The sequence below is a fragment of the Trichechus manatus genome, unplaced genomic scaffold (genome assembly GCF_000243295.1).
Source record: "Trichechus manatus latirostris isolate Lorelei unplaced genomic scaffold, TriManLat1.0 scaffold00110, whole genome shotgun sequence".
Classification (NCBI taxonomy): Eukaryota; Metazoa; Chordata; class Mammalia; order Sirenia; family Trichechidae; genus Trichechus; species Trichechus manatus.
In genome coordinates, this window is record NW_004444046.1 from 9,743,829 (window position 1) to 9,756,064 (window position 12,236).

Sequence of the window (12,236 nt, forward strand, 5' to 3'; positions counted from 1 at the left end):
GGGCTCCCACTCACAGGCTGTGCAGATCGATGAATCCCAGGTTCCGCAGATAAGCTGACAGCTCAAGTCCCAAGAACGGGAGATGAGACAACAGGAAGCAGCTGCAGGATCCAGAGAGAGCAAAAAGCCAGAACATCTGCTTATATACAGATACAGGCCACATCCCCAAGGAGACTCCCTTTCATCTGATTGGCTACTCACAGTAGATTCAATCATGGGAGTGATTACATTAAAACACAGAGAATCATGGCCCAGCCAAGTTGACACACAATCTTAACCATCACAGGTAGTAATGTACAGGATGATTTAGAGGAAAGAGAAAATAGAGGCAAGGAAAACTTTAGAAGACTAAAACTCAACAGACTTGGTATGAGGCATGAAGAAGAGAAAGGAGCAATGTATATCAAGCATGAGTAGGTCAGGTTTTGAGATCATATTTTAGTTCCCTTTAGAAGTTAGAACATTCCCTTTTGAAAACTCATAAGAGTAGATTATAAGTATCAAGGTACTTGATTTCCTCATTCCTTTACCTTTTATTTTACAAATTTATTTGAATAAATGATAAGCCAATAAATTGATCTTTTCTTTGTATTTTTCTTTCTTGTCTAAAAAAAAAAATCCAGTCACCAAATAGCTTGAAGATATTCAAATGCTAATATATATTTCTCCTTTCTCTCTGTTTCCCTCTATCTTTCACTATCTATAGATATATAGATGTAAACATAGATATAGATATAAAATATACATATCTTAAAATTTTCACCCAAGGAGCCGCAGAATATCCATCAAGTGTCTTTATCTGTAATCACATTATCTGATAAATCAGTCAGAGGATGAGGCGTCTGAAAGAGAGACGGATGTTGAGGAGTTCCATGCCTCACAAATTGCCATAATAACTCTTACATAAAACTAGGTTGATGAATAAGAACAAAACCATTCATTTATAGACTCTTCCTTAGGAAGAGGTAGGAAATAGGCCAATTGGCCTTTATTTCTCTCCATAATATCCTTTTTTATAAAAATGTTGGCGTGACAATTTCCTTGTGAGACCGTAAGCAGACAGAGTAGACTATACCATCTAGCAGATGGAGAGGAGAAGACCCAGGGAGATTTTAATTTACTTGGTCAAGATCACCCAATTAAGTGTTGCTTTATCTGGAACAAAACAAAACACTACAAATTTCTCTCTACATGCTCTCACAGCCACAAACAATCCAGTTAATGAGCCAATTTTTGTCTACTTGATGACAAAACATTGGTTTGACTCATACTAGTTTTAAATTAACCAGCTGTTTAGATAACGTGGTGCAAAACAACTGGCATTTCAAATCATCCATTACTTCTTCCAGTTAAACTGCATTGCCTTATAACTGTTAGAAAAAGAGCATTCACTCATTTGTTCATGTATTGTTTACTGGTTAAACATTTAGTGAGCACCAGCTGTTTCCAGCAGGACACTATGCTTAATAATAAAGTAAATATAGAGAAGAGTAAGACACAATTTCTGCTGGTGTAGAGCTTACAGTCTCATAGGGGACTTAAGACAAGAAAACAAACAGTGATAAATAAGTGGCAGAATATGATAAGTGTCATAATATGTTGACAAAATGTCAGGTGCTTGCAGTCTACAGGGATTCTTTCTCTTTGAGGAAAGAGCATGAAATACAACTCTCATATGCTGGATTTAGGTCCTAGTGTTGCCACTAAAAGGAGCCCCAGTGGCTCAGTGATTAAGTGCTCAGCAGTTAACTGAAAGGTTGACAGTTCGAACCCACCAGCCACTCTGCAGGAGAAAGATCTGGCAGCCTACTTCCACAAAGATTTACTGCCTCTGAAACCCTATGGGTCAGTTCTACTGTGTCTTATAGGGTCGCTATGAGTCAGAATCAACTAGACAGTAATGGGTTTGGTGGGTTTTGTTGCCACTAACCAGCTGTTGTCCATCTGGTGGATAATGACTTTTCCTGACCTCTATATTCTCATCTGGTTGCTGTAAGTGATTGTTAATGTTTCTCCTGTCAGTACTAGCCTAAGTTTTGATATTTTAAGTTGAGAAAGGAGGTGAATCAGAGTAGGTTTCAAAGAATAAAGGAAGCTGTGATAAAAAAGGTGGAAATACAGATGTCATTAAAGGCAAAGATATGGGGAAAAACAGATTACGTTGTGCACTACCGATTAGTAAGTAAGCGCAAGTAAGCCCTTGGGTACCTTGCTTATTGGATAATTTGTCCCTGACTTTGAGGTATGTTTAGCAACTAAGTAGAAAGAAGAAGAGTCTGACGTGGAAATTGAAGTAAATCCCTACACGCTTGATTTGTGGGATATGCCCAAAGCGAATATGCCCAAAGGGAACAACACACCATCGTGTTAAAAGGCTCAAGGACATTGCCAGAACAATCTAGGAAGATTGTTTTGTGAGAGATTAAGGACCTAAGTGATTGTTTTAAAGAATTATTAGTTAACAGGATCATTACTGGATCATAGCCTATATGCCTCTCCAATTGTGGTAGTGAGAAAAGAGTCTGGAAAAAATTGAGTGTGTGAATTACGATACTGTTAGCTGCTGCACTAAGAGTGATCAATAGCCTGCTTGCAAAGAACATCTAACATTCACCTTGTTTGGTTTGCAAAATGAGTATTACTAAATACCAGTTATAGCTGATGATGATAAAGAGAAAACAGCTTTTATCTGACCAGTAAGGTCATCCATTTGAGATGGTATCTCCTGATCTCTCAGAAGTCCCTACTGTCAATGGAAATGGTAATTGACATGAAGGCCCTACCCTTAATGGAAAATGTAGTTTGTGACATGAACTAGCTACTGGCATATTCTTTCCTCGATCAGAAGCATTTCTTGAGGGTAGTAGCTGAGGCAGTTCTCACCTATATTTTAAATGAAGTCTCCAGCCAATCAGGGAACAGTTGCTGTCCATGTTCTGCCCATATTTTCTCAGCACTCACCTCTAAGCTGAAGGTTGCTACTGTGAATAAGTGCAACTCCCTACTGGACTGCTTTTATTCTGACTTGGGAGCACATTAGGCCTGTTAGAAGGGTAAGCCAAAAGTGTTAGGAGTTCATGTCCCCAGAAGCAGGCCTCAAACAAAAAATAATAACCCCTCTGTTGAGATAACATTATGTGTATGTTCTACATGGACTCTCAGAGCTCCCTAGTGGGATTAAACTCCAGCTGTCCACAGTGGTAACAGGCTTGATTATATACTCTCTATTGGCTTCCTTCTTTTTCATGCCTTACTTCCCTACTCTCCTACTGGTGTTTCCTGGGATCACCTCCCTACTTCCTCTCAAATCCTTGTCCCAGCATGTACTTACTTCTGGAAGACTCCAAACATAGATATTCAGATAATAACCTTGCTAAAAATAAAATTCAAATACTTTTGCTCTTGTTTGTGCCTTATGACTAGGAACACAAAGTTTCCTTTTATGTTTAAACTTTTTTTTTTACCCCTTGGCCCCAAAAAGAAAGTAAGTAGAGGTCTGTAGTTTTAGGACATATCCCACATCTTACCTGACTGGTGGTCATCTGAGCACCCTAACTGAGGGAAAGGGAAATAGAAGCTGAAGCCTGCAGCCTGATGGTTGTCTAAGAACTTACGACTCAAAGTCTGGTCCTCAACATCACCTGAAAGCCTATTACAAATGAAAAATTGAATTTCAGGCCCCACCCAGACCTACTGAATCAAAATATGCATTCTTTAAATAAGATCTCCAGATGATTCAGTTGCACATCACAGTTTGAGGGTCACTACCCTAAGACACAGAGCAGCAGGCTTTTGGAGGAGGAGGAAGCAGTATTTCTGTCAGCATATCTTAGCTGCTGCTATCTGCATGATTATATAGTGTATTACTGCTATGTGAAGTCACCCAACAAGGAGTCCCAGAATTTGCTTTTATATGGGGATACCTGGGTATAGATAATACCAGTATATTTACTAGTTGCCAGCAAACGTAATGAGCTGCCAATGTCCTCCAGGCAAAGACCACCAAAAACACACCAGCCATTGAACAAGGCACAGGGACAAAATAACCAATAAGCATAGTACCCCCTGGCTTATAGTAAGCAAGGCACACATGGGCTTAATTGTGCTTACTTACTAATCTGTGGTGATTAATTTCACAAGGGTTTCACCACATCCTCAAAGTGGTGAAAAACAGGTGAAATTGGTCACTACAGATTAGTAAGTAAACACAAGTAAATCCCTAAGTACCTTACTGGGTAATCCGCCCCTGAAAGGGGTTTATTACTCATTGCTTCAAGGAAGAGCACACACCATGGGAATCTTGAGGTATATTACTAAGAGGGTGTTAGAAAGAACTTATTTTAGGATTTGGACTTGGGTTGGGTGATTTGGGTAGGGTCTAAGAAGTGGGGGGTTGCTGTGAATTGAGTGCTATCAGAAAGCAGGAGTAATTCTTAACTGGGTATCTCAATATATCTTATCTAAAAGGAGAGCAGACTAGAATGAGGCTAAAGCTGTAATTTATTTTAAAAATAGCAGTCATTCATATTAGCTGAAAAAGTAAGATGTTTGCTATTTTGTGGCTTGGAGAATGTCGATGTTTTGTTGGTGTTCAGATATGACTACAGAGTGGTCTTGTTTTTGTTTTTATCTATCCTGATCACAGAGTTGTCTGTGAATTTGTTTTTCTTCAACAGGAGAACACCAAGACCTAGCTGTGAATTCCAGGCCAGCTTATTGTAACACCAAGAGCTTGCTGAGGAGAGTCTTATTTATAGTGCAAAACTGTCTAGAAGGAAAAAGGAAAAAAAAAAAACCCACATAGGATGATTTTCTTGGGCATTCCTTGAGCTTCATCCACGCAGAACTAACAGGATATTCAGCCAGATCATACAAATGACTTTGAGATTTAGATACTTCAAAGTGTTTCACTTGACTGGTTTGCAAAAGCCTAAAACCACCCCACTACACAATCAGAATTCCACAAACAGAGGTTTCAATCAGATTTGATGGAATGTGTTGAGGGCAACGCTGGCGAAATCAAAGGGCCAGTGGAGCCAATATGTAGACTCCCAGTGTGAACCCACACTGCCACTAGAAATTATACTATTGTCTGCACCCTCATTGGTTTTCCATAGACTTCTGTTCACATATACTTGAAAAAGGAAAGATTTGAGTATTTCCATAGCTACTATGTACTATAAAGTGTTTTCCTGTTGCCTAAGATACATGAGAACAAAGCCAGAAAATGTCTCTGCTCTTAGAGTGTGTATTCTAATGGAGAGAGACAGACAATAAACAAACAAAAGTTCAGATAGTGAAAGTGGTATAAAAAAAATAAAATAGTACCAGAATAGAAAAAATGGAGGAGGGGGCTGCTTTAGGTAGTTTAGTCAGGGAACGTCTCTCTGAGGACATGACATTAGCACTGAGACCTGAATGATTTGAAGGAGACAGCATGTACAGATCTGAGGGCAGAGTCTTCCAGAGAGAACAGACAATGCAAAGGCCCTGAAGTTTGCGTTTTCTAGTAATGAAAAGAAGGCTAGAGTATACTGAACCAGGAAGAGCATGATGCAGAAAGAGGCTAGAGGAACGAGAGATGTTAGGCAAGAATTTTATTTGTAATTTCTGAACCCGTGAAGCTGGAGATGCCCAATAGACATCCAAGTAGCTATGCCGAGTAGACGTGAATATTTTTGGTTCTGAATAGTCCTTGAGAGTTCATTTCCTAGGTTAGTATCTGGCTGGTGCGATCTTGCATCCTAGATTCAGGCTGTTGTCTGATGTTTGTTCTCAAACTGAGGGACTCCCTTTAATAATTCTTGTAAGTATGGTTTGGTTTTTACGTATTCCCTTAATTTCTGTTTATCTGGGTATGTCCTAATTTCACCATCATATTTGAATGAGAGTTTTGCAGGATATATTATTCTTGGTTGGCAATTTTTTTCTTTCAAGATTTTATATATGTCATCCCATTGCCTTCTTAGCTGCATGGTTTCTGCCAACTGATCAGAGTTTAGTCTCATTGTTTCCCCTCTGTACATGACTTTTCGTTTTTCCCTAGCTGTTCTCAGGATTCTTTGTCTTTGATTTTAGCGAGTGTGATTATGATATGCCTTGGTGATTTTCTTTTTGGGTCTATCCTATACGGGGTTCACTGAGCTTCTTGAATGGTCAGCTTTTCATCTTTCATGATATTAGGGAAGTTTTCTGTCAGCAATTCTTCAATGAGCCTCTGTGTTTTCCGTTTTCTTCCCCTGTTCTGGAACTCTAATCTCTGGCAAATTTTTGCTTCTGATTGTATCCCACATTGTTTGCAGAGTTTCTTCATTTTTCTTTGTTCTTTTTTCTGATTTTTTCCTCAAACAAAATGGGATCCAAGTATTTGTCCTCGATTTCAATTTTGCTGATCCTATCTTCCATTGTTTCAAACCTGCTCCACAGACCTTCTATGACACTAGCCATTTCTGAAATCTTGTTGTTTATCTTTTGGATTGCTAATTATTGTTTTTGTATGATTTCCAGTTGTGAATTTATTTTGGCATTTTGTTCCTGTATTGTTTTCCTGAATTCTTCCATTGTTTTGTCTGTTTTTTCCATGAATTTGTCTATTTTTTCCTCATTTTTTTCTACTTTTTGCTTCAACTCTTGGATAGCTCTGAATATTAGAGATTTGAATTCCCTATCAGGTAGTTCCAGTGCCTTTTCTTCTGCTTGAAAGTCATCTGGTGTTTTATGTTGGACGCCTACTGGAACCATTCTGTTAGGTTTTTTAATATGCTTTGATAATGTCTGCTGTCTTCGAGACATTCAGTAGTTATTTTCTTTGTTTATTGATAGTTGATTTGTTTGCTTCGTCCTGCTTTTTTGTTTTATCTGGTTACGTATGAGCAGGTGGACTGTGCATTCTTTGTTGTTTGCTCACCTGTGGGCACAGTACTTTTTACTTCCTTGTCCAATGGACAGGGCCAATTGCTCAGCTATAGTGCAGCATAGTCAAAACACAGGTAAATATCTTTATGGTATTCCTTGTTTCTACCAAGATCCATCTGACATCAGCAATGATATCCCTGGTTCCATGTCTTCTTCTGAATCGGGCCTGAATTTCTGGCAGTTTCCTGTCGATATATTGCTGCAGCTGCTTTTGAATGATCTTCAGCAAAATTTTACTTGCATGTGATATTAACGATATTGTTCAATAATTTCTGTGTTCAGTTGGATCATCTTTCTGAGGAATAGGTATAAATATGGATCTCTTCCAGTTGGTTGGCCAGGTAGCTCTCTTCTAAATTTCTTGTAATAGACAAGTGAGCACCTCCAGCACTGCACCCATTTACAGAAACATCTCAAATGATATATCATCAATTCCTGGAGCCTTGTTTTTCACCAATGCCTTCAGTGCAGCTTGGACTTCTTCCTTCAGTACCATCAGTTCCTAATCATATGCTACCTGTTGAAAGGGTTGAGCACTGACCAATTCTTTTTGGTATAATGACTCTGTGTATTTCTTCCATCTTCTTTTGATGCTTCCTGCATCGTTTAATACTTTTCCCATAGAATCCTTCACTATTGCAATTCAAGGCTTGAATTTTTCCTTCAGTTCTTTCAGCTTGAGAAATGCCGAGTGTGTTCTTCCCTTTTGATTTTCTATCTCCAGCTCTTTGTACATGTCATTATAATAATTTACTTTGCCTTCTCAAACCGCCCTTTGAAATCTTCTTTTCAGTTCTTTTACTTCATCATTTCTTCCTTTTGCTTTAGCTACTCGACATTCAAGAGCAAGTTTCAGAGTCTATTCTGACATCCATTTTGGTCTTTTCTTTCTTTCCTGTCTTTTTAACGACCTTTTGCTTTCTTCTTGTATGATGTCCTTGATATCATTCCACAACTCGTCTGGTCTTTGGACTAAATATAGAACAACTTAAAAGAGGAAATAACTGTTGAGTGGAGATGGGAACAGATGCCCCAGAAGTGATAAAGAGGATTATAGGTGTCTTCACATTTGGGGAATCTGTTTATGTTATTTCATTGCACCATTTTCATGATCTTTGATTGTGGCTATTGTGTCAATCCATTTCATTGAGTGCTTAAGTGGGTATTGTTGTAGTTGGGTGCCATTGGGTCAATTTCCACTCTTAGCTACCCCATGGGACAGAGTAGGGCTGCCCTATAGGGTTTTCTAGGCTGTAATCTTTATAGGAGCAGATGATATTAAAGAATTACTATTAATTTTTCCTACATTGAATAATGATATTGTGGTGATTTTTTACGACTCTTTATCTGAAGTATTTATAGGTGAAATGATATAATGCTGGAGCCCTAATACTGAGATATGTTTTTAAATAGTTCAGGAAGAAAAAAAGTAGAGGGGTTGGATAGATAAAATAAGATTGGAAAAGATATTGGTAGCTTTTAATGTTATCATTGAGTTCATAGCAGTTCATTATACTATGCTCTTTACCTTTAGGTGGTTTGAAATTTTCCATAATAAAAATATTTTCTCTTTAAGTATTTATTCAAATACCTCCTCATTGAGGGGCATTCACTTTGCTTCTGGGTTTTTTACTATTAGGAAATATGCTGCAATAATACACTTGTGTACGTATGATAATATATACTGAGGCTTTTAAGGAGCCCTTTTAGTTCTACAGGTTAGATTTTCAAGAGTAGAATTCAAGGGTAGAATTGTTAGGGCAAAAGATATATATATATATTTTTAGATTTTAAGACCTATTGTTGATAGACCTATGCATTTCTAAAAAGTGTGTATTAAAATCTTCCACTATAAATGTATTTTTGTCAAGATCACCTTTCATGTTAATTTTTTTTTTTTTTTTGCTACCACTGATAAGTGCCTATAGATTTACTGAGCATTTAATCATTAAAGTATATCTTTATCCCTTTTAACCTTAAATTCCAGATTGATTGATATTATTATTGTACCTCTTGCTTGCCTTTAGTTTTTATTTGCCTGGTAACTCTTCAACTATCCCTTTACTTTTCACCTTTCTTTATTACATTGTGTTTCTTATAAATAACATATAGCTGGATTTTATTTTTTTAATGCAATTTCTTTTTTTCATGCAGTTTCTATCTTTAAATAAGAAAATTCAGCCCATTCATATTTAGGTAATAACTGATGTAACTGATTTTATTCTTTCCATCTCACTTTATACTTCCTGCTCACTTTAATGTGTTCTCTTTTTCTTTGTCCTTACTTTTTCTGGTTTTTAAGTTATTATTCTTTATTTGTTCCTTGCTAATTTAGAGTTTTATTTCATTTATTTATTCTACCAGTGGTTCATAATCAAACACAATTTTCTGCCTTGGTTTCCTAGTGTGTGTAACACAATAACACAAGTGGGTGGCTTTAAAGAAAAGAAATTTATTTTCTCACAGTTCTGGAGGCTGGAAGTCCAAATCAGGGTGTTGACGATGTCAATTCCTTGTGTGAGCCTTTCTCCTAGTTTTAGATGTCTACCAGAAACCCTTTGTTTGTAGATCATTCTTCCACATTGTCTGTCTTCCCCTGTGTGTGTTTCTTTGTCTATTCTGCACTTTTTATAACCCAGAAGTGATTAGGTTTAGGATCCACTCTACCCCGATATGACTTCAACAGATTGATTGATTATACTACATTAGATTACATTATGGAAAGTGATTGCATTGCATTATATTACATTATGGAAGGTAATCTGCTCTACTGAAGGCCAGGTGATTTAATCATATGTAACCGCTTCATGACAACAACTGGACCAGTATTTGGCCAAACCACTGGGAACCATGGCCTAGCCAAATTGGCACACAAAATTAACCATTACACTCCCAAAATATAAAAAAGTACCAATCATTCTCCTCAAGAAAGATACCATATTCTCTAACTGCTTTCCTCTCTGACCCCAACAAGATGAGAAAATAAAATGTTTTTAATTCCCACCACACACCCCTAGTCAACCAATACCTAGGGTTTTTTGAGATGCTTTTGGGCTTTTTGTGTCAGACTATTATTAAGTTTTCCCTAGAAATACATTTCCTGTTTAGAGAATTCTGCTCACTCTACCTGTCTATCTATCTATCCATTCATCCATCTGTTCATCCACTCATCCATCCATCTATCCATCTATCTGTCTGCTTACAACTGTCTCCTCCTCATCTTGTTTTATCACAGGGGCCTTTCCTGATTCATTGTTTTTCAGGTGGCATTCTTTCTCAGCTATTGTCTGCACACAGGATAAGTGGAAATACATTCTCCCAATTCCTGCAGCTCTGCAAAAATCATTCCTCCTCTCTAACAGGTAACATCTAGACAGTGTTACAGTCCTTTCTTGTCTGTGACTGTAATTCCACTTTTTGCTGATAAGTATTTCAATGTCAATGCATTTTTTTTTCCTTTGGTAAGCAACTTTTCTTTCCATCTGCTGTTTTAATATGTTCTCTTTATTCTTAGAATTTCGAGATTTTATCATGATATGTTTGATCTGTCTTTCCTCCTCAATCCTGTGTGCAATTTGTTAAACCCCTTCAATCTATAAACTTCAATCTATCTTTAGGACAGGAAAATTTCTTCTATTGTTTGTGAAATTATTTCCCCTTCTCCATGTATTCCTTTTTCTTTCTCTAGAACCCCTATTATTTGAATTCTAGGATTCCTGAATCTACTATCTTTTATATTTTCCCCTCATGATTCCATTTTTTATGTCTTTTTTTCTTTATTCTGAGATATTTATTTCACTTCATCTTCAAGGCCACTAATTCAAGTGACCATTTTCTCCTCAAAATTGTCTATCAACTTTTTTAGTTCAAACATCAAGTATCTCAATTTCACACACACAAAAAATATTTACACTGTTATTTATCTCCTGAAGTCCTCATCAGTCGTCTGTAATAGTACTTGGCTAGTAGCTGCCATTGGTAGGATTTTTGTCTTCTCAGTGGGACTTGAGTCGAGCTACTAATATATTTTAGTGGCAATAATCCCACAAGTGGAGGGAGATGCAGCTGTAGGTGTCTCAAACTTTAATGTGCCTGTGAGTCAACTGGGAATCTTGTTAAAATCCTGGTTCTGATTCAGCAGGTCTAGGGTGGGACCTGAGATTCTGCATTTTTATTAAGCCCCCAGAAGATGTAAATAAGCATAGTCCTCGACCATACTTAACAAGGAACTGGCATATACCAAGCAACATCATGATAAATGGAGAAAATATTGAAACTGTCAAGGGTTTCATTTTACTTGGATCCACAATCGACACCCATGGAAGTAGCAGTCAAGAAATCAAATGATGCATTGCATTGTGCAAATCTGCTACAAAAGACCTCTTTAAAGTGTTGAAAAACAAAGATGCCACTTTGAGGATTATGGTATGCCTGACCCAAGCCATGATATTTTCAGTCATCTCATATGCATATGAAAGCTGGACAATGAATAAGAAAGACCAAAGAAGAACTGATGCCTTTGAATTATGGTGTTGGCAAAGAATATTGAATATACCACGGAGTTCCAAAAGAACTAACAAGTCTGTCTTGAAAGAAATACAGCCAAAGTGTTTCTTGGAAGCGAGGATGGTGAGACTTCGTCTCACTTGCTTTGGACATGTTATCAGGAGGGACCAGTCCCTAGAGAAGGACATCATGCTTAGTACAGTAGAGGACCAGCAAAAAAGAAGACCCTCAATGCCATGGAATGACACAGTGGCTACAACAACGGGCTGAAACGTAGCAATGATTGTAAGGATGGCACAGGACCAGACAGTGCTTCATTCTGTTGTACGTAGGATCTCTATGAGTTGAAACTGACTCAGCAGCACCTAACAACAACAACAGCAGCATATACCAACCAGTAGGTTTTCAGTTCCATGTGGCAGCATCACAAAAACTTCTTTCTGCTTGTGGTCTTTCTCATGTGCAAAAGCTAGCCCTTTCCAGGTCTTGGGGTTGGAAAGGACCCATACCACCTATTTGGGTATCCCTTCTGGATAGTCTTCACAGGAATACTCATCTTTCCTCCTTGGGATTTGCAGGTCTCTGTAGAGCAAGCTTTCTTCAGGATTTACAAAATTTTGAATATCTCATAGCTCTCACTTGTCTCCAGAGGCATCCTTAAGAGCAGAATGGAAAAAGGTCCTACATTTCTCTCCATCTGTTCTCTGGAGAGCTAAGGCCTGGCTCATTCCTTCCAGGCCCTCTTTCAGTTGTCTAACAGCTGCTTGGTTCAGGAAAGGAAGTTTGTTATTGATTTGGATTTGAGGAATGTGTTC